General features: G+C 53.5%; 1 protein-coding gene across 1 annotated transcript in view; it reads right to left on the bottom strand.

The window, feature by feature from the left end:
* HDGF (heparin binding growth factor) overlaps positions 1-26,728 on the bottom strand; it is a 33,995-nt gene that overhangs the window by 5,397 nt on the left and 1,870 nt on the right. The gene's annotated exons all lie outside the window — the stretch shown is intronic.

Genomic DNA, 26,728 nt, shown 5'->3' with positions numbered 1-26,728 from the left:
GCGGCCCAGGACAGACAGGTGTGTGCAGCCTTGTGGATGCGCTAAGTGATGTCTCATGGCATGGGCCAGTTTCCAGTTACTTGGAAATGAATCATTTACTGACAAAGACACAGGAAAAGAAACAAATAATGTATTTAAGACGTAGTATCCAACTAGCTGCAGGGCTAGATGAGAAATGAAAACATTTATTTGCAAATTAAATTTTTTGCTAATTGGGAGGAGAGGTGCTAGACAGGATGAGAATCTTAACATAACACTCGCAGGGAATATTATTTCACGTGCCCTGAGCCGAGGGCCAGGTTAGCAGAAACGAGCTAGCAGGACCTGTCTGGCCTTGACCCGTGCACGGATCAGGGCATAGGCAGGGATCAGGACCAGACATTGTTCTTGCCCCACAGAGCTCACAGTCTAGACAAAGGAATGATTTATTACCTCCATTTTACAGAAGGGAAACTGAGGCACGGGGCAGAACCAGGGATTAAAGCCAGCTCTCCAGCCTAGTGCCTTTCCCACAACCCCACCCCTTCTCCAAAAAGGCTCTTAACCACGCTTCCTCTGCCCAGCGTGAAGGGGAATTTTACATCCTGAGGCCTGGGCTATACACACCAGCCATCCCAGAATGCACTGCCCCACCTGCTGCTGGTGCTTACTTGCATGTGTGTTACTCAGGTAGTCTGTCCTTGCTGTGGCATTATGGGATAGCTCCCCAGAGCTCCCCCGCACCACACACACACACACACACACACACACGGCAGGGACTGGCTCTTGTTTTGTGCATGCACCAATCCCGGCTGAGGCCTCTGAGCACTGGTGAAACATTACTGGAATTATTAACCATTTTCTCAGAAGGCACCAGCCAGGTGCTGTGGTTGGTAGCAATACAGCTGCACCAAGACAGGTGACTTGTGGCAGGGCTGGGACCAAAGCAGCCTGTCAGCACAACTTCCCCGTATGGGTCACCGTCAGCCAGAGCAGTGCAAGGATACATTGTTGTGCTTGTAGTGTGGACGGGACCTGCACGCTGGTTTTGTGCCAACATGATTAACTTGCTTTGCGATAGCGCCCGTGGTGCCAGGCGCTGTACAAAACGCAGAATAAAGGACAGCCTCTGCCCCAAAGAGTTTCCAACCGTTCTCTGTCCCTGGGCACAGTGGATGGGGTAAATCAAGCCAGCAGCTATAGCTTTGAAGCACAGCTCTGATCCCTGGGCAGTCAGTGGCCTCCAACTTCCTAGAACATTCACCCTGCAGACATGAATATACTGAACCTTGAAAACAGGGGCATGTTCCTCTACCACCCTTGCACAGCCATTCAAAACCAGGGGCCGAAACACAACCAAACCCCCAAGGATCTGGCCTGGCGTGAACGCCTCCAGCAGGCAGGGAGCAGGAATGAAATACAGCCAGAGAACCCAGCAGGCACAGGTCGGGTGTGCACATAACCTCCACAGTGACCATGGACATTTTACTCTGATTCCTGCTGGACACCCGCAAGCTCTCCGGCAGCCAATTAACTCCTCGCTACTAAATTATGCCCCCCACAGAAATAGCCTCCCTCTCGCTAAAAATCTTAATTTTCCTGCTCTCCCCCGCCCCCCACCCGTCCAAACCCAGCCTCTGCAACTGGTGACAGCACAGGGCACAGCCCGAAGAGCGAGAGATGATTTAGGATTGGCTGTTTTCCTAGCCAACCGTAAGCTCTTGTCTAGACTGGCTCAGACATATTTAGCTCAGCAAATTCGCGGGCCCGCGCTGGGGCCGTGTGCTAAAAGGAATGTCCGTTTCAGAGAATCTGGGGACGGTTGTAACAAAGCAGGAAAAAAAAGACCCCACCCACAGATCAGATCCAATCAGGACAGCACTGAGATGGAGAAGGGGAAATTTCCAACTATCAAAGTTGCTTTTTCCTTCCGTACAATTGAGTTGGGCCTGCTTGTGTTTTCACTTCTCTGTTTATTCTCCCGGGGAGGCATGATCTGAAACCGTGGTTCTCAACCGGGGTGCACGTACCCCTGGGGGTACGCAGAGTTCTTCCAGGGGGTGCATCAACTCATCTAGATATTTGCCTAGTTTTACAACAAGCTACAGAAAAAGCCCTAGCGAAGTCAGTGCAAGCTAAAATTTCATACGACTTGTTTATACTGCTCTACCCACTATACCTGAAATGTAAGCACAATATTTATATTCCAATTGATTTGTTTTATAATTATATGGGGAAAATGAGCAAGTCAGCTACTGTTCAGTTACAATGAGCTGGGACACTGCTGTATTTTTATGGCTGATTTTGTACGCAAGTCCTTTTTAAGTGAGGTGAAACCTGGGGGTACACAAGACAAATCGGACTCCTGAAAGGGAGACAGTCGTCTGGAAAGGTTGAGAGCCGCTGGTCTGAAACATACATAGATCTGAAAGTTGGGGGGTAGACCAAGGATCCATGGGTCTAAACTGGCAGAGGGCCCATGGACTTGGTGTAACTCTAAAGCAGTGGAGTTGGCTTGCTGGGGTGGAGTCTATTAGCAACTGGGAGCCAGAGACAGCATTGGCAGGGGGGAGCCACTTTGATTTGCTGCCACTTAACCTGAACCCAGCCCTGCGCAGTGAGGTTCCTTCCACAGCACTATCGTTATCCCCCCCGGGCTGGTCGCTGGGTGATTCAACAGTACAGCTGCAAAGGGGGCACGGCTTTCACATCCAAACACAACCCGCCTAAGAGGGCAACAAAGCAAAACAAATCCAAACGCCATTGAGCAACAAGCTGCTCTCTCTCCTGGCCCGGTGAAACAGCCACGAATTAAACCAGGAATGTTTCACTGCCAGATTTAACGCAAATGCACATAGGCACGCAGCCTCCAACCAGCCCTAACGCCCATGCCCGAGGGTCGGCACCAATCTACACATTGCATCAAGCTTCGGAATTCCCCACCCAGCCCCCTCCTCACGTCCAGCTGCTGCAGGCAGGGAGCGTCTTTTGGGTCTGTGTTTGCACAGTGCGTGGTACCAGGGAGCACTGAGCAGGGCCCTACCTGATACTGTGAACCCCAATAATGACCAGAAACATTTATTTTTCTGGTTATTCCTCCATTTTCCAGGATTCTTCAGAACCGGGCCCCACACGGTGACAGGGTCAAACTGTTTAAAAACGATTCTCTCATGTGACCTTTTAGATCTTTGCAAAAATCCTGCCCAAAGGGGTTTGCACTGATGCAGTGGGGGCTTGGTGGGTGGGTAGGAAAATAAGCAAGGGGAGGGACCAGACTGAATAGTCTTGATTCCAAGAAAACATCGCAGTATCTTGTTTACACCGAGCCAGGGTCAAGGCCCCTTTTCCAAATCACTTTCTCATGGCAGCACCAGATCCGGGCATTTCGGAGGCCTAGAGGGATGGTCATTTCCACCGCAAACATTCAAAATGTTCCTAGAAGCAGTGCTGGTATCCAGGAAAAACAGGCTGGGCAGAATACAACATGCAAGACCCCAAGCATCCCCCCCAACTCCCTTGTTTCATAAATTGCCCTTCCCAGCAGCAGCTGGTCTAGGGAACACAACACCGTGACACAGAGAAATTCCTCTGCCGCCACACACCTCCGCTGCATGGGGTGTCTGACTTCAACCACAACATTAAAATTCTCCATAGCAGGCTGGGATAACAATGCAGCTTTTCTACTTGGCTGGTGATCAAAGGCTTCCCTGCGGGATGTCTGGGGTGGGGCGGGGGAGCTAGGGGGTGGGAGGTCATATCCCGGGGCCCTTTGCATGCAGGGAATAGAAAGCCCCTCTCCTAGAAAGAAATAATCACTCCTCCAATGTCTGCCCTCCACTCCCTGGGTTTAGAAAGGAGGCAGGAGTGGGGGAAGGTGGTCAATTGTAATTGGATCGGCTAAAAACCATCTAGGAAGGTGAGGGGCACTGTTCAAGTGATGCAGTGTGGGTTAGTAGTTGGAGAAGGGGGTGGGGGGGCTGGGAATCAGGACTCCTGGGTTCTAATCCCAGGCCTGGGAGGGAAGCATGGTCCAGTGGGTTACAGCAAAAGGCCCTGGGTGTCAGGCCTCGCGGAAGCTCTGGTGCTGCTGTGCAGTGTGGCTTTCATCAGGTCACTTGTGCCACGCGCTCTGCCTCAGTTTCCCCATCTACAAAATGGGGGACAAGCTGTTTATAAAGAGCTCTGAGATCTGTGTAAGTGCAGCACCCTGAACATCCCCTGGCCTTGGGCCTGCACCCCTCCCAGCCCCCCCCACAACCCCCTACACACACACACACCCAACTCTACCCCCCCACCACATAACCTGGCCCCCCAGTCCCACCAGGTGACCACACATCAGCTTCCCGCACTGTCACACCAGCTCTTCCACACACAATCACAGTCACTCACTCACAATCGCACCCCCCCTTAACTCTCTCCCCCAACAGATACTCACAACATATCACACTACCCCTCCCCCAGGCACATTCGCAGCAGCCCCTCCCCCTTGCACACACCTGTTCCCCTCCCCCTCCGAAAGCAGTTCCCCTCCTGTGCACACTCACACACACACACCCCGGGCCCCCACCACTCTCACAATGTATCCTTCCATTGCCCCCACTATCACTTCACTCCAGAACCTGCATGTGCAACCAGACGGGCATACACACCATTGTATGCCACCCTGGGCTCCTCCCCCTAGCTCTCTGGCCTGTCCAATAACCAGCTCCCCGTGCTGCCCCGGCTCAGCGTGGAAAAAAGGTAGCCCCATCTGCCCCGCCACCCACTGCCAGGCCTGATAGAGACGCCACAAAGGAAACCACAACCTCCTGGTTGGGCCCGATCCCCTGCCCCCAGCCACACTCTCTGTCCTCCCCCCAACCTCCCGGGGATCATCCACGCCGGGGACAGACTGCAAAAGAAAGTTTCACCAACAGGGAAACCTGCAAGCACCCAAATCAACAGTGCAACAGGCGAGTCGCCAACACCTGGCCCCATGCAGCTTGGGTGGAGAGCCAAAGGAACAGGGGCAGGGTGTCTGCCAGAGCGGCAGCACGGACCCTTGCTGCAGAATTCAGGTGTTATTTTCCATCCACGCCAAGAGGAGTTTGGATCTGGAGGTTTCAGGCTGGACCATCTCTATTATTACAGAGCAGATCAGAGGCCTCCCAGATCTAGGACGAGAATCCAGGCGTCCTGCCCCCCACCCCATGCTCTGACCACTAGACGACACTCCCCTTCCAGATCTGGGAATAGAACCCAGGAGTCCTGGCTCCTCTTCCCCATGCTCGGATTTCTAGACCACATTCCTGACAGAGTGCTGGGAAGTGAGGTCAGCCATCCAGGTGGAAACCAAACAGAAGCAACATTACACAGCTCAAAGCTACAAACACAAAACAGTCCTCAGGAAAAAGACAAGTGGGACAGGGGGGAGACGGTGCAGGCTCCCACATCCTTCCCCTGGATGAGCAGCTGCTGCCTACACCTGCCTTGGGTTTTATTCTAGAATCAGAGCAATGTGGGGCTGGAAGGGGCCACGAGAGATCATCAGGGCCAGCCCTCTGCGCTGAGGCAGGGCCAAGTAAACCTTGACCGGGTGTCCCCAATACAGTGCGGGGCATCCATGTGCGCCCGTGTACTGGCCGGCGGACGAGCATCCGCTGAAATGCCGCCGGAAAGCGCTGATTCTCAGCGGCGACGCCTCTCGATGATGCTACTTTGACGGCATTTCGGCAGCAACGCCTCTTGACATTGACGCTTCTCGGCAGCATTTCGGCAGATGCTCGTCTGCCAAGCATGGTCCCCGGTGGCTCGTCGTCCAGCGCCCACCACCCGGAAAAGGTTGGGGAGCACTGATCTATTCTAGACCATCCCTGACAGGGTTTGGCCAGCCTTTCTGAAAAACCTCCAGTGAAGGGATCCCACGACCTCCCCAGGATGCCTGCTCCAGAGCTCAACCCAAACCTCTCTTGCTGCAGATTCACCCTGTTACACCTGCTCCCGCCTCCAGTGGCCACGGGGAACAATCGACCTCCGTCCCAGTCCTAACAGCCTCAATATATTTGAAGACTGTTCTCAGGTCCCTTCCTCCATCTGCTTTTCTCAGGGCTAAACGTTCTGGCTGCGGCGTATGATCTCATTTCCACCGGCAGCTCTACCCCACTGTTTGATGGGGAGAATATCCCCCTTTGGGAACCAAACCAGCAAAGCTCCAGCCCTCCTGCACCCCATGCCCTCCTCCCTTATCTCCCTCTGCTGCCAGAGCAGGTTATTCTGCAGGCAGGGGTCAAGATAATGTCTCCCTTACAGAGCAAATCAACTTTGTGCCCTGCTCAACATAGAGGGCACCTCCAGCGCCTTGGCAAGCAGGTAATGGGGCTGGAGGGCCAGGCTGGGTCAGCCCCTCGGCCGAAACTGAGTGGTAAACCCTGAACCCCACCCTAAGGGCCATGCTGTCAGGGCACCACCTGTGGAGGGTCCAGGAGGCTTCCCCCAGCTTATTCCTCTCCAGCTGATGGCAGAGATGACAACAGAACCCAGGCGTCCTGTCTCTAGTTCCTATCCCTGCCAAGCGCTGGGAACTGAACCCAGGAGTCCTTGCTCCCAACCCTCCTCCCACCACGTTAAGAACTAGACACCCTTCACTCCCTTCTCAGAGCTGGGGCTAGAACCCAGGATTCCCGCTTCCCAGTCCCTTGCACTAGCCGCAGAATGACCGCTCCCTTCCCCCTGCCCAAGGACTTGGCTACACCTGAGAGTTAATCTGCAATAAAGCAGGATGTGAATGTAAAGGGGATTAACTACTCCCAATGACTGCATGCACGGGCAGCACACCAAATGCAATTCGGAATCAGGTGCTTTGATTCTGGAATCAGAGCATCCACACAGGGAGTTAATCAGGAACATTCAGGGACCATTGCTGATGGCTCTGGCCAGAAGGATCAAGGCCAGGCCAGAATTTCCTCCTATTCACCCCTCGTCTTTTTAATCTCTGTGTTTAAAAAGAAAAAGAAAAACGCAGGCTCCCCGGCTTTCATCTTCACCGTGTCAGGGCTGGCTGTGCACAGGTGCGGGAGATCTCCCTGGGGAGCCAGGAACACAAGCTGCACCTGCCTTTGGGGATAAAGACGCTCTGGCAACACAACATCACAGGCGGGCGGGGGACGGACCCAAGAATCGCCCCTCCCCCTACGCAGAAGCTAGCAAGTGGGCTAGGATGGAGAACAGAGACCTCTGTCTGTGCCCAAAGCAGACACCCCCCAGGCAAGGTCAGTTTCCCATGCGCCCTGCTCTCTGCCAGCGCATGCCTCAGCCCGGATCTAGTGGGCAAAATGGGCCTTCAGAGCTTTGGCCTCTTTGCTAAATGACTACAGCCAACTGGGGCTGAGGCTTTCTGTGATTTTTTCCAGCCTGTTGGCCCGCCCAGCCTCCTGCACCACCGGCTGCAGCAAAAGGATCTAACTGTGGGAACGGGCAGTGATGGCCCAGCCTGTCCATCCCTAGGAGATCTGTCCTAACACCAGGCAGCCAGCGACTGGCTAGGATGGTTCCTAACTCTAGCTGGGAGCAAAGGAAATTTAGGTTTGACCAAAAGATTTTTTTTTTTCCAGGAAGCTTCCATTTTTGGCTGAAAAACCCCAAACAGCAAAATATTTCCATTTGGAAAATTACCGCACTGCTTTCTGGAAGTTGTAGTTCAGTTGATTCCTGTCCCAATTTTCCATGACAGGCCTGGCTCCCTGGCCAGACTACACCCCCCATGAGGCTGTGGGACTTAGGGCTTGGCTACACTTGCAAGTTGCAGCGCTGGTGAGGGGGTTACAGCGCTGCAATTTACTCGGTGTCCACACTTACAAAGCTCAGCCAGCGCTGCAACTCCCTGGCTGCAGCGCTGTCTGTACTCCTGGTCTGCTACGGGTGTAGCGAATCCAGCGCTGGTGATGCAGCGCTGCTCATCAGGTGTGGACACTCACCAGCACTGTTATTGGCCTCCAGGGTAGGGTATCCCAGAATTCCTGTCTACAACAAACTGGAAGGTACTCCCGGAGCTACCAAACACAGCTGCTCTTTGCTCCAGCGAGTGAGCCGAGCCGAGTGGAGGCTTTGGAATGTTCACAGCTGTTTGCTTGAGGAGACAAACAGCACGGCGCGGGCGGGGCGGGGGGGAGGGAGTCATCGGAGAAGCTGCTTATCTGGTCTGAAGCCTTTTTACATTTAAGAGTGATTGAGAGAGGGGTGGGGGAAATGGCCAGAATTTGCAAGGCAGGGAGCTCACAGTGTCTGCTCCAAAAATCCGCTCTCTCTGTCTCCCCGACGCTCCGTCACACTCCACCCCACCCCCCTGCTTTTGAACTTGCACGGCAGGGAGCTGTCACAGTGTCTGCTCCAAAAATCCACTCTCTCTGTCTCCCCCACGCTCCCTGTCACACTCCACCCCACCCCCCTCTTTTGAAAAGCACGTTGCAGCCACTTGAACGCTGGGATAGCTGCCCACAATGCACCACTCCCAACAGCGCTGCAAATGCTGCAAATGTGGCCACGCTGCAGCGCTGGTAGCTGTGAGTGTGGCCACACTCCAGCGCTGTTCCTGCACAGCTGTACGACCACAGCTGTACCTCCCAGCGCTGCACATTTCCAAGTGTAGCCATACCCCTAAATTACAGGATGGTTGTTCTTGCTTGGGGCTCAGCTACAGGTAAAGGGCCAGATCTTCCTGTGGTATGAATCAGCACAGGGGAGTGGGGCAGCGCCTGTTCACACCAGCTCAGGTTATGGCTCCAAGTCTGGATCATCATCCCACATAGGGTGTTTATACCAAGTTCAAGTCTCATTAACAAAGTCTGTTTCTTACATAGTGATTTCACTGGTAGATCTCAAAGCGCTCAACAATCTTTTGGGCGTTTTATCCTCCCAACTCCCCATGTGAGATAGGGAAACCTTGCTTTGTACAGATGGGAAACTGAGGCACGGACAGTCTAAATGACTTGCTCAAGATCACATAACAAGTCCATAGCCCTGCAGGGAATTGAACCTGAATCTTCCTGCACATTAGGCCAGTGCCCCAAGCATTGAACCATCTTTCCTCTCTAGTCGACCCCTTCTACCCCATCCTCCCCCAACGACAGCCAGTTAAAGCTTACACCAGGTGCTATTGTTTCAGCAAATAAAAATCATACACACACGCCATCAATGTGTGAATAAAAGCAAAAAGTCACTCTCTGGAAGCTTTTTATAGCTTCTAAACATAGCTCTAAGTTTCAGCCAGAACTAAAATTCAGCCAAAATGTCCAGAGAAAGCCACCTCAGAGGATTCACAGCTTGTTCTTGGGTAGAGAGATGTTGGAATCAAGAACACCGACCCCTGGGAGCCAGGGCTCCTGGGCTCTGCTGCTGACTCACTATGTGATCTTGGGCAAGTCACATGCCTTCCCTGTGCCTCAGTTTCCCCATCTATAAAATGGGCAACAGACCTACCTAAATCATACAGCTGCTGCAGGGAGTTAGTTATGGTTTGAAAAAGGGGTTCAGTAATCCTTGGAGGGAAGGCTGTGTAGGCACAGCACAATATTAGGGCACATTTTAATGTCATATACGCAATAAATTATGTCTAAGGTAACGGATTCTTTATTGGACAAGCGCAGAGCCCGAATGACAGTTCTAGAGAGCGCGTTAAAGATTGGCTGAGATGCTTTGCAGGATGAAGCAGGGTTGCTGGGAAGGCGATCCTGGTTCTGCTCTGGTGATTGAACCTGGGTCACTAACAGGTTATTACAGCACCAACGTTAACTCTCCGCTCCCACCCCAGTATTTAAAAAGTCCCTGACCCCAAAGCCAAGGCTCCTCCAAAGCCAACGAGCCTTGGGGAGACCCGGACTCTTTGCAGCTGTTTGCTAACAAAAATTAGAAATCAATCGATATGGACTTCAGCCCTGGGAAACCCAGAGTACAGCGTGTTCTGAATGAGCAAAGTGTCACGTCTAGGAAAACCTAAGGGTCAAATCAGGACAATTCCCTGCGTCCAGACTGACGATGGATTAGATTGGAAGTCTACCCAGCGCAGTCTCCGGTCACTATCAAGGCAGAGGGGCAGTGGAATCCAGAGGGCAGGATACTGGACTGGGACACGTTCTATGCCTAACGTGGGGCTGGCTTTTCAAATGCACCCCAAACAGAGGGGTGAATTTTCAAAAGAGCTCAGCTCCTGTTGTCCAGAGCTCCTGGGAAATCAGGCCATGATGGTGACGTTGCACTCCATAATGCTTTATAGAAATATGCTTATGAGTGTAAACATGACATAACTGGATTATGTTTTATTCTAGATCTGCCATGTAACACATCTTTGCAAAGGTTGTGTTCTTCTGCATGTATTCGTCCTATCCGTATGCATGTATCATTTTTACATCTGGAGTTATGAGCATTGCCTTGATGCTTGTATTGAAAGTGTTTGTTGTAGAAAGCACCTAAGGCAGATTAACCCCTTCACACTATGTTGGCTAATTCACGTAATTGGGAGTACTTGGCGAACAATGAACCTTGATAGATGCCAATCCACATTTGAGCTTTTCTGGGAATGTCCGGTAGAAAATGGAGTCATGCATAGACTGAGTCATGCAAGGGGCAGGGACAGCTAAGTGGTTTGTGCATTGGCCTGCTAAACCCAGGGTTGTGAGCTCAATCCTTAAGGGGGCCATTTAGGGATCTAGGGCAAAAATCTGTCTGGGGATTGGTCCTGCTTTGAGCAGGGGATGGGACTAGGTCCCTTCCAACCCTGATAGTCTATATGACTCCCAAACTCCATTTTGTAGCTGGATTCTACACATGAGGAGAGAGGGGTTTCCACCCACAAGAGAAAGTCTATTGAAGCCCCTCCATTTTGTCTTCAGCTGACTCAGGAGATGGCCTCTCAACCCCAAAGGATACTTGAAAGAAGCTGGAACAAAGGACAGTAACCACAGGGGGGTGGGTGATTGTTGGGTCTGTAAAAGAAGTTTTTTGGAACATCTCTGAGGATGAGATTTCATCTGTGATCACTTTCTTACTGTATCAGGCTCAGACTTGCATGCTTTGTTTGATTTTGCTTGGTAATTCACGTTGCTCTGTCTGTTATTACTTGGAACCACTTAAATCCTACTTTTTGTATTTAATAAAATCACCTTTTACTGATTAATTAACCCAGAATATGTATTAATATGGGGGGAGAGGAACAGATGAGCACCTCTCTCTATCACCGTTATAGAGGGCAAATGATTTATGAGTTTACCCTGTGTAAGCTTTATAGAGGTTGAAACAGATTTATTTGGGGTTTGGACCCCACTGGGAGTTGGGTATCTGAGTGCTGGAGACAGGAGCACTTCTTAAGCTATTTTCAGTTAAGCCTGCAGCATGTGGGGAATGTGGTTCAGATCTGGATCTGCATTTGCAGTGGGCAAGCATGTCTGGCTCACATCAGGCAAGGCGCTGAAGTCCCAAGCTGGCAGAGAAAACAGGCTCAGAGGTAGTCTACGAAAAAGATGGGAGGGGAAACTGAGGTAGAGAGAGGGGAAATGACTTGCCTGAGGTCACCCACCGGGTCTGTGGCGGAGCCAAGACGAGAACGCAGGACTCCTGAGTCCCAGCGCTGGGCCGCTTTAGACCCATAAGCCTCATCGCTTGGGGTGGAGGAACTAAGCTGCAACATGGCCCCCTGCCCTTGTGCGCAGGGCTGGAGCTCAGCTCCCCCTGGCGTGCAGTGGGACCTCAGCTACCTGGCTCTTGGCCTGGGGAAGGGGGTGGGAAGGAGGGTCAGGTCGCCTCTCATCTACTCGTCGCTCCCGTTGCTGGGAGAGGACAAAGCTCCAGGATCACGAAATATACCTGCCCAGGGACTGTAACCACAGCCGGGGAAGCTGTTAGCCCGCAACAGACAGGAAGCAACAGAGTTTTTGATTTCAGGCTGTTTGCTGCCTCCCTGACTGCCCCCCCCCCCCCCTCTGCCCCATCCAGCCACCCCTTCTCCCTGTCCCTGATCACCCCTGGAACCCCTGCCCCTGACTGACCCCTATCCAATCCCCCGTTCCCCATCCCCTGCCCTCCCGAACCTCTGCCCCATCCAACCGTCCTTCTGCTCCCTCCTCCCTGACTGCCCCCCCCGGAACCTCTGCCCCATCCAGCCACCCCTTCTCCCTGTCCCTGATCACCCCTGGAACCCCTGCCCCTGACTGCCCCTTGCCCCCTCATCCAACCCCTCCCTCCTTCATGACTGCCCCCCCCAGGACCTTTGCCCCCATTCAGCTCATTCCCTGCCCTCTGACCACCCCGACCCCCGCACATCCTATGAAATAGTGCGGCCTCTCTCAGTACGTCTACTGACCAATCACACTCCACAGCTTCCATCACCGGGCAAAGAAGCTGGTGGTGTGCGCCCACGGAAAGACATTAGAGCCAGGAAAGACTAGTGGCGCATGAGAGGCAATAGTGTGGAGAGCAAGTAGCTGGTACCTGTTCCACGTCTCGAGCTCATACTACGTTGCAGTGGAGTCTTGTATAGTCACATCTGTCACCATTTTATCAGCCCCGTTGCAATGGTGAATCTGCCATACGTAGCAACCGGAGTAGTAGCGTCGTGGATTCGCTCATGTGGGACGTCCTTCGACGTGCGATAAGACTTATACTACCGTGATGTGAGACATCGATATAGACGGTGCGCTGTGATAAACTTATTTTAGGAAGTCTTACTGTTGGAACTTTGCCTACAGTCGATTCACCCTCGAGTGACACGATCTAGATTGCCGCCCTGCAGTGTCTTATCTCACACCGGGGCAAAGAGGGGTGGGCCGCACAGAGGGCTGGGAGCCAGAAGCACAGGCTGAGGCCAGGTGGAGGGAAACTTCCTGACCGCACATCATTTTAACTGCATAAGACTCTGTTTAATGCCAGCGTGCACCGGTGGTAGTGGGGTGGATTCCAGTGGCGTCGCTGCACTCGTACAACCCCTTAGTGTAACAGGTGCTGCACTGATGTAAAAAAAAAGGTGACTGGCTCCCGTGCAACTTGCACGGGTTAAAGGAATTTACCCTAGGGATTTGCACTGATGCAGCGACGTGGGTGCAAAAAACCCACAGATCCCTTGAGCCTGCAGCGACCCAGCCCAAGAGTCTTAGTGTCGTTGATAAACGAAGCCTCCATGTGCAGGTACCGGATAACCAGGGCCGGAAGGAGGCCAGACGCAAATAAGGAGTTACGTGATGGGGACTGGCTACTGTCTGGAAAGTTTAGGAGCAAGGGCCGCGAGGGAGGACCCATGCGGTGAGGCTCCAGTTATGCGATTACAATAGCTGCAGGGGGCTACAGTGTGGCCTAAGGATTAGAGTACTGGATGCAGAGACCTGGGTTCTATTCCCAGCTCTGGCACTGACATGCTGGGTGACTGTGGGCAAGTCAACCTGCCTGGTGCCTCAGTTTCCCCAGCTGGAAAATGCAGCTAAACGACCGTGACCCCCTTTGTAAAGTCCTTTAAGATCCAGCATAAGAACTAAGTGCTCCTATATTAAAGTATCTTCACACTCCCTCACCACCCTCCACCTCTCGTATTAATGGATTTCATTCCTCTCATCCTCTCCGAGAGGCTGGGAAGGATTATCCCCAATTTACAGACGGGGAAACTGAGGCACACAGCAACCAAGGCCCAAATTTTTAAGGGCTCAGCATTGCAAACGTAATGCCTCGAAGAGCTTAAGTCTCCAGTAACTAAATCCTTTTTTAGGCTTAGGCTCCTAAACCCGTTGAGTCTGCAACACTGAGCGCAGCAATGCCTCAGTGCCTTTAAAAACCAGAGCCAAAATGGTTGGCCCAAGGTCCATCAGGGAGTCTGTAGCAATAATGGGATCTGAACCCAGGATATCCTACCTCCCAGTCTGGTACCCTACCCACTACCTCGGGGGGTAGGTCTGTGACTCCAGATATCACAGGACCCAGAGCTCCGCATCTCCACCACACGCCTTTGTCTTTCACTAGCAGTGGTGCCCGCAGCCGTGCACACGGGCAGGGGGGAGGGGGGAAAGGGAGTCTGCCTCAGGCCCCCCATTTGAGAGCTGTCCCCCCAAAACCATCACAATGGGGGGTGGCCGGGCTAAACCAGGGCCAGGCTGTGACCTCACATGCCAAGTCATGATGCCTGGGGCGGGGAGCCAGGCACAGCCCCACGGGATAAGAGCCGCCCCTGCGAGATGAGTGCAGTTCAGTCGTGCAAACCACATGAAAACACGGCTGTGGTGGGGCCCTGGACAGAAGCCGAGTGGGGCGACACTGAGCGACGCTTGTTGCTTTCCCCAGCCATTCTCCTCCATGGCACCGGGGAGTCCCACCCGCTCACAGTAAGAGGCCTGGGCTGCGGCACTGGGGATCGAACCCAGCTCAGCTGTCCGGAGATGCAGAGGGCAAGTCCAAAGCTCCTGTGCCAGCCGCTGCCACACCCCCACAGCAGACAAGCTGAACACAGAAAGCTCTGTCATACGGTCACGTACGGACTGGCGAGAAGTGACTCAAGGCGGGTGACTAATCGAACTTGCCTCTGCTACATGCGATAGCAGATGATAGGCAAACTTCCCTGGCACCGCTCTGCGTGTGCCCTCCAATCCTGCCCCAGCCCCCCTGCTGCCCCTGCCCTTAGCCCCACTCACACAGGCAATCTCAACTTGCAGTACCCCCCCACCCACCCACCTCTGTCAGTGCCCCCTCCAATCCTGATTTGCAGCCCCCCTGCTATTCCAAGCCGAGTTCCCCACCCTGGCAACTGTGCCCACAACTCCCCTGGGCCTCCCCTGATTCACAGGCTGCGCTGAGGAGGCTGAGTGTCTGCAAAGTGCTTAGGGAACCTCAGCTGATCAGCTAGTCTCTGGCTTGCAATGTGAAAAGGCCCCATTGCTTCTGCTGCCCGAGCACGAACGTGCCAGGCAGCAGCTGGCGATGGGCTGGCCCCTGCCAACCAGCAGCCTCAGCACGGCTGATGAAGGTTGGAATTGGTTCCCTAGCCTGATTCGATAGGACAAAGGTCAGGCCCACCCTTCCGTGCAGCTGTCACGCCCTAGGCTGTGCTAGCAAACTACAAGATCACAGGGTTTAATCTTTAAGAATTTGTGTTGCGTAGACTGCCTGCCTCCCCCCACCCCAACCCAAAGGTGTTCCCACCTCTCGGCCGCGTTGGAATGGCTGTGACTAATCTTGAGCAGCAATGAGAAAGGAACAATGACTCAGAGTCACCGCAGACTAGCTCCCGATTCCATACACCCTCACCCACCAAGGACAATGCTGGCCCTCAGCAATCCTGGGGGGATTGAGACCCCAGGCCCAATTCTAGCGTTTGCACCATTCCAGCAGCGTAAAGGAGCCTTGGTGTAAACATGTGATGTACCAAGAGTCTGATGGGTTCCCCAGAGTCTGACTCACTTAATTCAAACCGCACAGTACTCCTGGGAAATAGGGATTACACCCACTTTTACAAGTGGGAAAACTGAGGTAGCGAGGGGCCGAAAAGCTGAGTCTGAACTGAGGAGACAGACGGCGGGATGAGAGATGAAATGGAGACAGCGTGAGAGAGGAAGACACTTCTCTGAGGGCAGCGGCAGAGCCAGGAGCAGAACCAGGGCTCCTGGCACAGAACCCTAACCACTAGTCCCCCCAGCCTCTCCCAAAGAAAGAGTCAATAGCAGAAATGGGGCTGATTCTTGGCTCCTTGCCTCCCCCAGGGCCCACCATTGGGCAGCACATCCTTGTCCACCTTGAATCCCACTCTTCCAGCGCATGACTCAAGAGGAGTCTGACTCCACTGGGCTTAGGATCAGGGCCTTCACAAACCCCACTGCCTTCAGCTGGTGTCACAGTCCCGACGGAGTGTCCCCCCCCGCTTCCCCAGAAGCATCAGTGGCCGTGTGCTCCACCTCCCCCCTTCCAGGGCCCTGCCCCCTTACACAACCATTCTCTCTAACACCACATGCATGTGAGTCACTGTCACCCTGAACCTGGGAACCGCTGTGTGCACAAGGCACAATCCCGGGGACACCAGGGGCTGAGAGACGACGGGTGACATTTTCAAGCGGGTCTAAATGACTCCTGGCCCTGGGATCCAAGCTGGGGAACTGCCCAGTGCCCTCAGCTCCCTGCAAGATCAGGCCCGTCAGGGAGCAGCGGGAGATGCACCGGGCCTGGCTCTCGCTGACAGCACGCTCTGGGTGAGTGAGAATGTAACCGACACCCACCACAAGGCCCCAGAGCAGCGTAAAGGAGCCTGGGTGCAAAGGAGAAGCAGGCCCCGGGGTTTCGTGTTTACATTTAATCAGCAGGAAGGTCAGGCAGCAACCCAGCTGCCACGTGCAGGCTCCGTGCAGGGAGAGGTCACAATAACCTAGGGGTCCTTTATCTGTTACAGGGGATTGCTCAGCCTGCTCGTGTTCAGTCGCTTTCCCTGGGCCTACTTTCTCCAGCTCACTTGCAGCTCCTAGTTGCAGCTCTTTGGGTGGGAGGAGGGGGGGGTAAGAGGCAGATCATGTGATCTAAACCACTCGGTCACCTCAAGCAGGGGCCTGGGGTCAGAGCACAGAATCCTGAGCTGGACGGGAGTCGAGCCAGGAGTGCACTGGGGTCTCTCTGCCACCGCTTCTTATGGGAACTCGGGCACGGCTCTTCCTACACCATGCCTGTGCCTCAGTTTCCCCACCTGTAAAATGGGGGCACACGATGAAAATTCAGACTGTTGCTGTAGCAGTGTGACAGACTGACAACATTTGTTACCTGTTTAGCTAGAGTGTTGTGGGCAGGCCGTGTGGCCTAATGACTAGGACTCGGGAAACCTGGCCTCCCTGCTGGGTCACTTCCCCTCCTGTTCCTGAGTTCCCCTTCCCATTCTTTGTCTGCCTTGGCTATTTAGACTGTAAGCTCTTTGGGAGGGGAGGTGGGGGGGCTCTTACTATATGTCCGTACAGCGCCGAGCACAATGGGGTCTTGGCCCATGAGTGGGGATCCTAGCCGCTACCACCATGTGGATGGTAAAGACGTGCCTCCCTGCCCTCTGCTGGATGGAATCTGAGCAGTTCAGTGGCATGTCACAGGCCCTAGACTGCACTCCTCAAGCGGGTGATTCTCCCAGCACTCAGAACAGGAGGCTGAGAGTTCCGTCTCCGCTGCCTCCACGCCGTGCCAAGAGGCTGTGGCAGGGAACGTGATCCTGGGCTTGGTACTGTAGCATTTTTAGCACACGCTGACTCCTTGAACGCCAGAGTCCTTGCTTTAGAGAGAAGCCGGCTCCCCCAGCAAGGGATGAGGGTCAGAGCAAGGGATGCTACTCAGACAATAGCCCCCAGGCACTGCCCCAGACAATAGGGCTGGGCAGGAGGGAACGGGACAGGCCTGAAGAACAGGACAAAGAAAAGAAAATAATACTGCACTCACTCTCTGCCACTGGAGAGCCCCAGACATCCCCTCAGCCAGCCTGGCATGCGACGCGTCTGCATTACTGCACGTCTTGTAAGCTGGGCAGGGAAAGGAGGGCTGGGCTGGCTCTGCACAGAGGGCCCTGGTGGATTGGAGCCCAGTGAGCAGTTCGGAGGCTCCCAGCAGTGCTGAGAGGAGACAAGCAAGGCAAGACCAGATTAACTCCCGCAGGCTCTGGGGCAGTATCTGCTGCACACTGCTGGCCTCTGCACCTCCTCCTCCAAACAGCACCCCGACCCTTTCCCGTGCCCGGATCACACCGTGCGAGGTGAACAGACGTCCATCAGGACAGGCAGAGGCTGGGCTGAGGACAAATACACTCGTGTCATCTGCCTTCCGAAGGAGGACTCAAAACCAACTCTCTCGGGTGGGTGGCAAAGGGCTACTCAGCAAGTCATGGAGCGCGCTGCGGATGCGCAGAAAGTCAGCCAGGTTCTAATCTCAGAGTAAAACCAGAAAAACTCTGGAATTAAATTAGCATCTCCGAGACCGAGATCCAGCTGGAAAATCTGTTGCGGTCTCGTTTATCGAGAAGAACTTCACCCCAGGACTAGCGCCGAGTGAGAATTTTCCAGCAGGACTTTTTTCCACTGGAAAACGTCACTGCGCTGAAATTGAAACTTCCCGCAGGAACACAGTGATTTTGACAAAATTTAGGGTTTGTCTGGTTTTTTGGGGAGAGGGAAATCAAAATGAAGCATTTTGATAAGGTCGTAACGCTCAATTTTTGCCATCTGCAGAAAAGAGTATGTTGACTTTCCATTTTGAAATTGGACATCCTAAATTACTGTTGACGTGGTAAGTGATAATACAACGAACATTTCCACAAAACCTGTGAAAATTCCTTTTTGCGGGAAATTCGGAAACTCCGACGCTGAACGAAAGCCAGCTTGGAAGTCACGGAAGAGCCAGCCCGGGCCTGAAGGAGACCCTGAGATTGGGCACCGTGCCCTGGGGGAACAGGGCGATGCATTTGAAGGGCTGGGTGTGCATTGAGGAGAAGCTGCCCACTCCCTCAGGGCCATCTCTGGAACGCTGGGATGGCGTCACTGATGTGGCCGACCCAATTGGCTTTGGGGGTGTTTCTAGGAGGTGGTGGGTTATGGGTAGAATGCACAGTACAAGCTAAGCAAGGTCTGCTTCACTCCACGACTGGATGGGAAATCCACTGTCCTGCTGGAAGGGGTCCTGATGATTCAATAGGACCCACGTGTCCCTCGGAGTCGGGGTGAACCTCCCCCGCAGCCATAGTGCTGGAGGAAGCAGTGCGTATGACTCAGTAGGGGGCGCTCCCCCTTCATGGCCAATGCTGGGGGTGGGTTAGGTGCCCGGTTAAACGCAGCAGCTCCTGATCACAGCTGATCCGTTAGGCCGGGACCTTGATGGTAGAATCAGGGCTGCCCGGGGGGGGCGGGGGCGGGAGAAGTGGGGCAATTTGCCCCAGGCCCTGGGCCCCACAGGGGCCCTGCGAGCCCTGGCCTGGCAACGGTACGGGTCTTCGGCGGCATTTCAGCAGCGGGGGGCACTTCAGTGCCGCCGAAGTCACAGAGTGACTGAAGGGCCCCCCCGCCGCTGAAGACCCGGACCGCCACTGGGTGAGTATAAGCACCGGAGCTCCCCCACTTTGTCCTCGGCCCCCTGAATCCTCTGGGCGGCCCTGCCTAGAATCCCAGGCACGTTCAGATCCCATCTCCTTAACTTATCCCCCTCATTCGGAGCTGATAAGGCCCTTCTCATCAGTCAAAGAGAGGAAGATACTTGGGAACTTATCTCACTGGCCAAACCCAACAAGACTTTAGTACTGGGGGGAGATTTCCAATAGCGAGGCAAATTGGCCCGATCTACCCACAATCCTTATACCAGTATAACTGCATCAGTAAGGCAGGGGTAGGCAATCTATGGCACACAAGCTGATGTTCAGTGGCACTCCCACTCCCCAGGTCCTGGCCACTGGTCTGGAGGGCTCTGCATTTTAATTTAATTTTAAATGAAGCTTCTCAAACATTTAAAAAACCTCATTTACTTTCCATACAACAATAGTTTAGTTCTATATTACAGACTCAGAGAAAGAGGCCGTCTAAAAACGTTGAAATGTATGACTGGCACGCGGAACCTTAAATCAGAGTGAATAAATGAAGACTCAGCACAGCACTTCTGAAAGGCTGCTGACCCCTCAGCTAGGGGCATGATTTTCTCACTCATCTAGTTATACCAGCGCAACATGAAGCACAGACGCAGCTATGCCAGTACAAAGGTACCTTAGCCCAGTATAGCTTATTCCTCTGCCTGTATGGAACTGGCTACCCCCGGTTTAAGCACCTTTATACCAGTAGCCCTGCACCCTCGCTGCACCGCTTTAACTAGACCAGTGTTATTACAAAGGTTCTGCTGCTTTGTGTAGACAAGGGCTAAGCGATTTGACCAAGGGCACTCAGCAGGCCAGCAGCAGAGACAGAATTCAAACACGGATCTTCCTGGGCCTAATCTCAAGGCCAGCCTTCCTCACACCCCATTTCTAAATAACAACAACCTCATGCTCTTCAGCAGTAGCTCCTGTAGCACTTTCCAAAAGGTCAGTGTCATTAGCCCCATTTTACAGATGGGGAAACTGAGGCATGGAGTGGGCCTGATCACCCAAGGTTCCCAGCAGGCCAGTGGCAGAACCAGGAATAGAACCCAGGTCTCCTGACTCCCAGTCTGGTGTTCTAGCCACTAGGCCACTCTGCAAGCAGCCCTTGAAGCTGTACAGAACTTTGGACATGTTGGGTCTCCCATCACCCTGTAGGCACGTAACAGGCTGCTAGGAGAGGATGCTGATGGATCCAACGTCGCACTGAGCCTGGAAACCGCAACAGGCTGCTCCAGAAAATCCTTTAAAGAAAAAACTCTCCAGAGCCCATGATCTGCCGGAACCACCTGTGTCTCCGAGCGGGGGGCGGCTAAGCATGATGGGGAATCAGGCCCGAAGCGAGAGTCACACCCGGGAACAGTGGTGAGCAAACAGCTCGGGGGGGAAAGCAAAGCCAGAACCACCAGGCAGAGGAAGTGTGAAGCCTCGGTCCTGCCGGGACAGTACTTTGAAATCCTCAGCTAAACCGAGGGCAGCTCCCCTTCGAGCTGCTGAGCTGGGAAAGGCTCCTCCTCGGAGCCCCTTTCTCTCACACGGCCAACACGGTCAGCCTGGCCAGGACTGAGACACACCCGCGTGCAGCCTGGTTCTCAGCTACTCCATTGCTGGGTTTGGGGCATTGAGCCCCCTTTGTGCTTCCCAGATTCCAGGGCCCACTGCCAATCGCAGCAGCCTCAGGGCTGCTCTAATTTAACACTCTGGTTCTGTGCCCCCAGGAAGCAGGGAATAGCCACAGAGTAGTTCACAGGGGCTGGGAGCAGAGCAGATGCAGGGTTACGACAGTCTCACACCAGCCAGAGGGCCCCCCTACTCGGGGGACAATTCTTAAGGGGACATTTCAACCCCTTCTGCTGCCAGAGTGGTCTCAGCATCACTGAGGATCAGGGCCCCCCAGAGGCACAAGGTAACAGACCTATCCCAGGTGGATCCAAAGCTAACAGGGCTGGGATCTGGGAGTCCAGCCCTCGGCAGGGTCTCCCATTGAAGCCGCTGGGAGCTGAGAGCACTCAGCACTACGCCCCCATGGCACCCCGCACCATCGGGCCCACAGGCTGCTCAACCAGACCCTGCAGCAATCGGTGGGCCCTGGCTACAGCAGAGCCTCAACTTTGTCCAGACAGGACCCAAGCAGTGACCCAGCCTGGCTAGAAAGCTGCCTCGCCCAGCACTGAGAAGGGCGTGGCTCAGGCAGCATTATCCAGGAGGGCCTGGCTGCTGCAGGGGGACAGAACGCAGTGACCCAGGCACCCTCCCTGCAGCCGCTCCCACACCAGAACCGCACCTAATCTCTGTGCTTGTATCTGGAGCGAAACATTGGGACTCGCCCCGCAGGCCAGGATCAAGAGGGCAAGGCAGGTCCTGCACTCCAGGCAGTCGCTTGGGAGAGCCAGGTTCAATTCCCAGCTCTGCCACAGATACCACATGCCCTTGGGCAAGTCCCTATCGTTAACAGATGGGGAAACTGAGGTTGACAGGGGTGGCAAGAGGAGGAAATTCAGGTGGCTGCAGGCGGTGCACAGGTAGCCTGAGCATTCGGCAACATGGGGTGCGACTGGAAGCCAGAAAAGACCACAGGGTCTGTCTGAGTCCAGCAGCCACAATAAAAAGCCTTTTTATATTCAGCCGAGTCCTGTCCTTTCACTGCTTCTGGGGATGCGGCCGCCACCTCGCTCTGATGTGGGGGCTGAGACCAAACCCGGGATCCCTGTCAGAAATTGGCAGGCTGGGTTCCGCATCGCTCTAGAAAGATGGAGAGAGAAGAGAGCCCGGTGGTGTCACTGCACGGAGACAGCAGGGGCCTGGATACAGATTCACATGGCGTTTCCCTTTAAGAGGTTCCCGACTAGTTTCTTGCCTTTCAGAACAAATGGCGTGCGCGGCCCGCGGAGACCAGCTCCATAAAGCGGCAGCGGAGCCTGGGGCTTGCAGCAACAAGGCCAACTGGATCCAGTTTCTTGTTTAAAGAGGCAGGGAGCACAAGGAAGGAAGCGCCAAGAACAGCTGAAGGGCCCAATCCTGCAGGGTGCCAAAGATCCACCTCCTCCCCCCACAATCTCATGTATGCATGTATGCATCCAGCCACAGGAGCCTCTTGGGGCCACGATTCTGAAAGGTGCTGAGCACCTTTCCCCCCACTCCCCTGGAAGGATCAGGAGCAAACCTGCAACACCTCCTCTGAAGTCTCTGTAAATAAATAATTTGATTGTAATTAAGAAGGGACTTGGATCCCACAGCTGCAGAGGGGACGTCCCTAAGGTCGGGAACACAGAACGACTGTAGCTGCTGTGTGCTGCACGTATGTCTGTATTGCTACCTGCAGCGACAGGCCTCAACAGAGATCAGGGCTCCATTGTACCAGGGGCTGCACAGACAGAGAGAGATGTGATTCCTGCTCTGCCGAGCTGGAATTCTGAACAGACACCACCAAGGTCCTAAAATCAAGAGGAAGCGCGGCCTTGTGCTTAAAGGGCTGGGCTACGAAGACCTGGGTTCGACGCTCATCCGTACCATAGGCCTTCTGGGTGACCATTCCTCTCAATGCCTCAGTTTCCCCTCCAACTTCTTGTCTATATTTAGATTGTGAACTCTTTTGGCAGGGACTGTCTCATATCACACCTACGTACAGCACCTGGCACTGTCTCAGCCTTGGTCGAGGCCTCTAAGTGTTACCATGATCGGTGTAATTATTAGTATGGAGAACAGAGGCCTACAGAGCTGGAGCAACTGGACCCAGCTGAACTGGAAATTGAACCTGGATCTCCTGAGTCCCAGGCTAGTACCTCAACCACAAGGCCAATCATCCCCTCCATCCCTTAGGTTACAAATATTATTTCATGGGTTAGGTTTGTTGGGATTTTTTTTCCTTTGAGGTGGTAGTGATGACGACGTTCGCTTGGTGGCCCTCTCAAAGCTGCCCAAATCCCATCATGGGAACTGGGAGTTTAAACCCACTGGGGATCCCGGTAAATCTCAACCTAAAACTAAGGAGACATGTTAATAGTGAAGGTTGGTTAGTCATGTTAATTACAGTAGAGCCTAGGGACCAGCCAAGAACCCCATTGTGGTAGGTGCCGTGCAGGCTCCCGGACGGCTCCTGCCCTGAAAGAGCCGACGATCTAAGTGAGCTATGATCTAAATAATTTGGCTTTCAAGCAGTCCCCACTGGTCACACCTCTCTCCTGTTTATGTCTCTCTATTTTTAATTTATTGATTGTCTCTTCAGATTCCACTCACACCTGATTTAGACCTGGGGTATTTTGCACGAATGCACCAGACCAAAACACATTAACAAGAAATCTTTAAGGTTTAAACAAATTGGCTCATTTCTTCTGTGAGCAACCCTGCTCGGTCTACTCACATGAGTAATGGGATTATCTGTGGGAGTAAGGCCAGGAGCATCTGCCCTTCCAAGGCTGCATCCTGCAGCCATTTCCTGCCCTGACGAAGGATTCCTCCCTGGCAGGCGAGTTGCAGGATTAGACTCTTGAGTTGCAGGATATTCGCTCCCGACAGCAGTGCTTACTACCACGAGCAAATCTACTGGGTCCTATTCCCACTGCCCTGATGCCTGTCGTGTCCTTTATCCCAAGGCAAACAGAGAGAGCAACGCTACCGTTCTGATGTGGGAGTCCTTTACATCACTGCACTGGTGCGAACGGCGGCACAAGGTGCAGGGAACAGAGGATACAGCCCCTCATCTTCACATGGCTGCAAAGGGACAAACTTGATTTTGGCATCAGAGAAACAACTGCCCGTGCGCTCTTCGGGGCAGGGCACGTCTCTCGCGCGTCTGCGCAGCACCCGGCACACGGGGGCCCAGACCGGGGCCTCGAGCTCTGACTGGCCTACGAACAATTCATGAGAGAGCTGTTCTTTGTGTGCACCGAGCTGATCACACGCCCAATACGAAACCTGCCCATGTTCCCCTCCTCCCCCAACCCCACGCTCTGGTTTTATAATTTGATCTCCAGGGAGCTCAGGCAAGCTGGCTCCCCCCGCCGAATTCCCAGCGGAAATTGCAGAGCCCGGTTCCCAGTGACTCCGCCGAGAGGCCCTGAGGCACGTCAAGGGGCCTTAAAGCGGGTACTCCTGTAATTCACCCCCTCCACACTCCTAGGCCCCTCTGGGCAGCATAAGCGAAGAGGAGAATCAGGCCCAGGTCCAGAGATTTTCCTCTCCTGAAGCAAAACTGCAGCCGGGAATTAAAAGACACATCCCTTTGGGAGGTCCCCGAGAAACGCAGCAGGCCTCTCTCCCCCCTTAATCGGGCTGGGAGAAACGTAACTAATCTGAATAGCAACATCGCTGCTCCCCTCAAGCCAGAGATCAAAAGCCCCCAAACAAGAACCTGGCCCAAGCTGCCCCCTTCCTATCCCCCCCAAATAACCCCCCCCCCCACGCTGGAAACGTTCAGAATCGGCTCCTCCTAGAAAAGCTCCTTTCAAACACATTTCCAGGCCAGAGCCAAGTTAGTATCCCCCTGCCCTTCCCCCCACACAGTATGAAACTAAACACAATTCCACAAAAGCCAGGAGGTAGGGGGAGAGAGATGGGGGAGGGAGGGCTGGGCTGCAAAACTCAGGAGGTTTTGAACCCTCTCCATGGCTTTCAAACATGCTGCTCTTTGGGGCGATTTTTCCATTTGAAATCGCTTTCGGTTTCAGACTGTTCTGTCTGCACCGAGGAGGAAGAGGGTGGGGGCAAATCCTCCAAGGAAATTTTAAACTGCATCATCAACCACTTAAAAATAACCAGCAACGTATTCTGAAGCAAGAGTCTGCCTTCCCCACCCTCTCGCTCCAGAGCGACTAGATTCCTGGCGAAGTCTCTCTCTTAAAGATCTGGAGCTGGCTTGCCGTTGAAGCGCTTGGTGAAGGCTCTCGCTGTCTTTCTATAAGAGCAGGATCAGGCCCCAAAGAAGCCCCAAGTAAAGCAGCGAGGAAAACCTCACTCCCCCGAGCACATATGCTGCAGCCCCTGCTCACACCTACGTCTGGGGACAACAGCAGGGCTCAGGAGAACCAGGGTGCAGGCCCCAATTCTGCCAAGCGCTGCACATGCTTAAGTCCCCAGCTATCAGTTCAGTATCAGGGGGTAGCCGTGTTAGTCTTTATCCACAAAAACAACAAGGCATCCGGTGGCACCTTAAGGACTAACAGATTTATTTGAGCATAAACTTTCCTGGGTAAAAAACCCACTTCTTCCGTTACGTACATGGGCCAAGCGCTTTGCTGAATCAGGACTTCGACTCGATCTTCCTCTCGTTATTATTAAACAACAACACTATGGCAGAGCCCAAAAGCCTGGATCAGGGCTTTGCCATTGGCTTGGATGGGCCCAGCCCGGGGAGTGCAGAACACTCCCCCATAATGCTCGAAATATTCATATTGATTTTTAAAATGTAGGTGTTCACACGTGTGCCAACCAGCCCCACTCTGGTTCCAGTTCAAACAAGGGCAGAACTCCTGCCAGCTGCAACAGAGTCAGGCTCTCTGCACAGACCCAGAATCGGGGCAATCGTGTAGGAATCCCACTTTATGATATCCAGCTGTTCGGACACAGCCAGTAACATCAAATCAGGCTCATTATGAAATAACAAAGTACGTTTAACCTGAGCAGCACCACCTAGGAGCGAAATTAAATTATAACCAATGCACGAATTCTCCGGCAACATAATCCTATGCCTGGGCTCTGCACCTCTCAGTCTCTCCTGGGATTTTTGCTCTACTGTAGCTACATCAATGTACTTAGAGACACTGCAACACCTACCCCCTAGCCCCAACATCCATGAGCTCCACTGGTGCAACGGGGGGCCTGTACTGATTTTTTTCTTCCTTCACTGGTTAACCCCACTGTGTACCAGTGCAGCACAACTGCATTATAGGGTTTTGCTCTGGTGTGTCATCACCCATGTAGTCCCACTGGGATACAATTCCCTACCCCAGCCTCATAGCGTCTGGCACACCACGTGACTCCAAGGACCCCACACGTGCTCAGAAATTACTCGTGGGACCTATGTTACAACTGAGCAGCGCGCACGCACACACACACGTGTGCGCACACAGACACAAAACAGGGCCCCCATCCCAGTAAGGGAACCAAATGGTTAGAATTCTGAGCTTGTGGGCCTACGACCCAGGTCTGTTAACAGAGTTTCACTCTAACAGAAGCACAAAACTAAACTAGGTCAAAATATGAAGGAAACGTCTAATCTGAAGTTCGGGTTCGGTTTTGGTTTGTTTTTTTTTCTGCCGTTAGTTTGAAGTAATGAAGAAAACACATGTCCACATTTGTGTTACCAGCTTATAAAATATGTCGTCTGCAGCCTGGTCTGATAAACCTTCCCCGCCACAAGCAGGCAACGGACCAGCACACGTGCTTCCAGAATTACACCCGCATTTCCTAGGCTGAGCCAACAGCTTCGCAGAGAAACTTTCTTAGCACTAGCTGGGCATTTGCTGTTTAGTACCGTGCAAAATTAAAATTCCAGCCAATCAAACGACAAAGGAACCCCCAAAAGGGCCAGGTCCTGAGCTGCTGTAACACATGGGAGCTACTTTACACCAGCTGGAGATTGGCCCACAGGGCCCAGGGGGCCTACATGGAACTACCCTGCCTTTAAATGAAATTTACAAGATAAATAAACAACCCTTAAAGCTCTGACAAAGAAGGCAAAAG

This window comes from Chelonoidis abingdonii, chromosome 11 (assembly GCF_003597395.2).
Source record: "Chelonoidis abingdonii isolate Lonesome George chromosome 11, CheloAbing_2.0, whole genome shotgun sequence".
NCBI classification, from domain to species: Eukaryota; Metazoa; Chordata; order Testudines; family Testudinidae; genus Chelonoidis; species Chelonoidis abingdonii.
The sequence above is the reverse complement of the archived record's forward strand: the minus strand, read 5'-3'. Positions and strand labels throughout refer to the sequence as shown.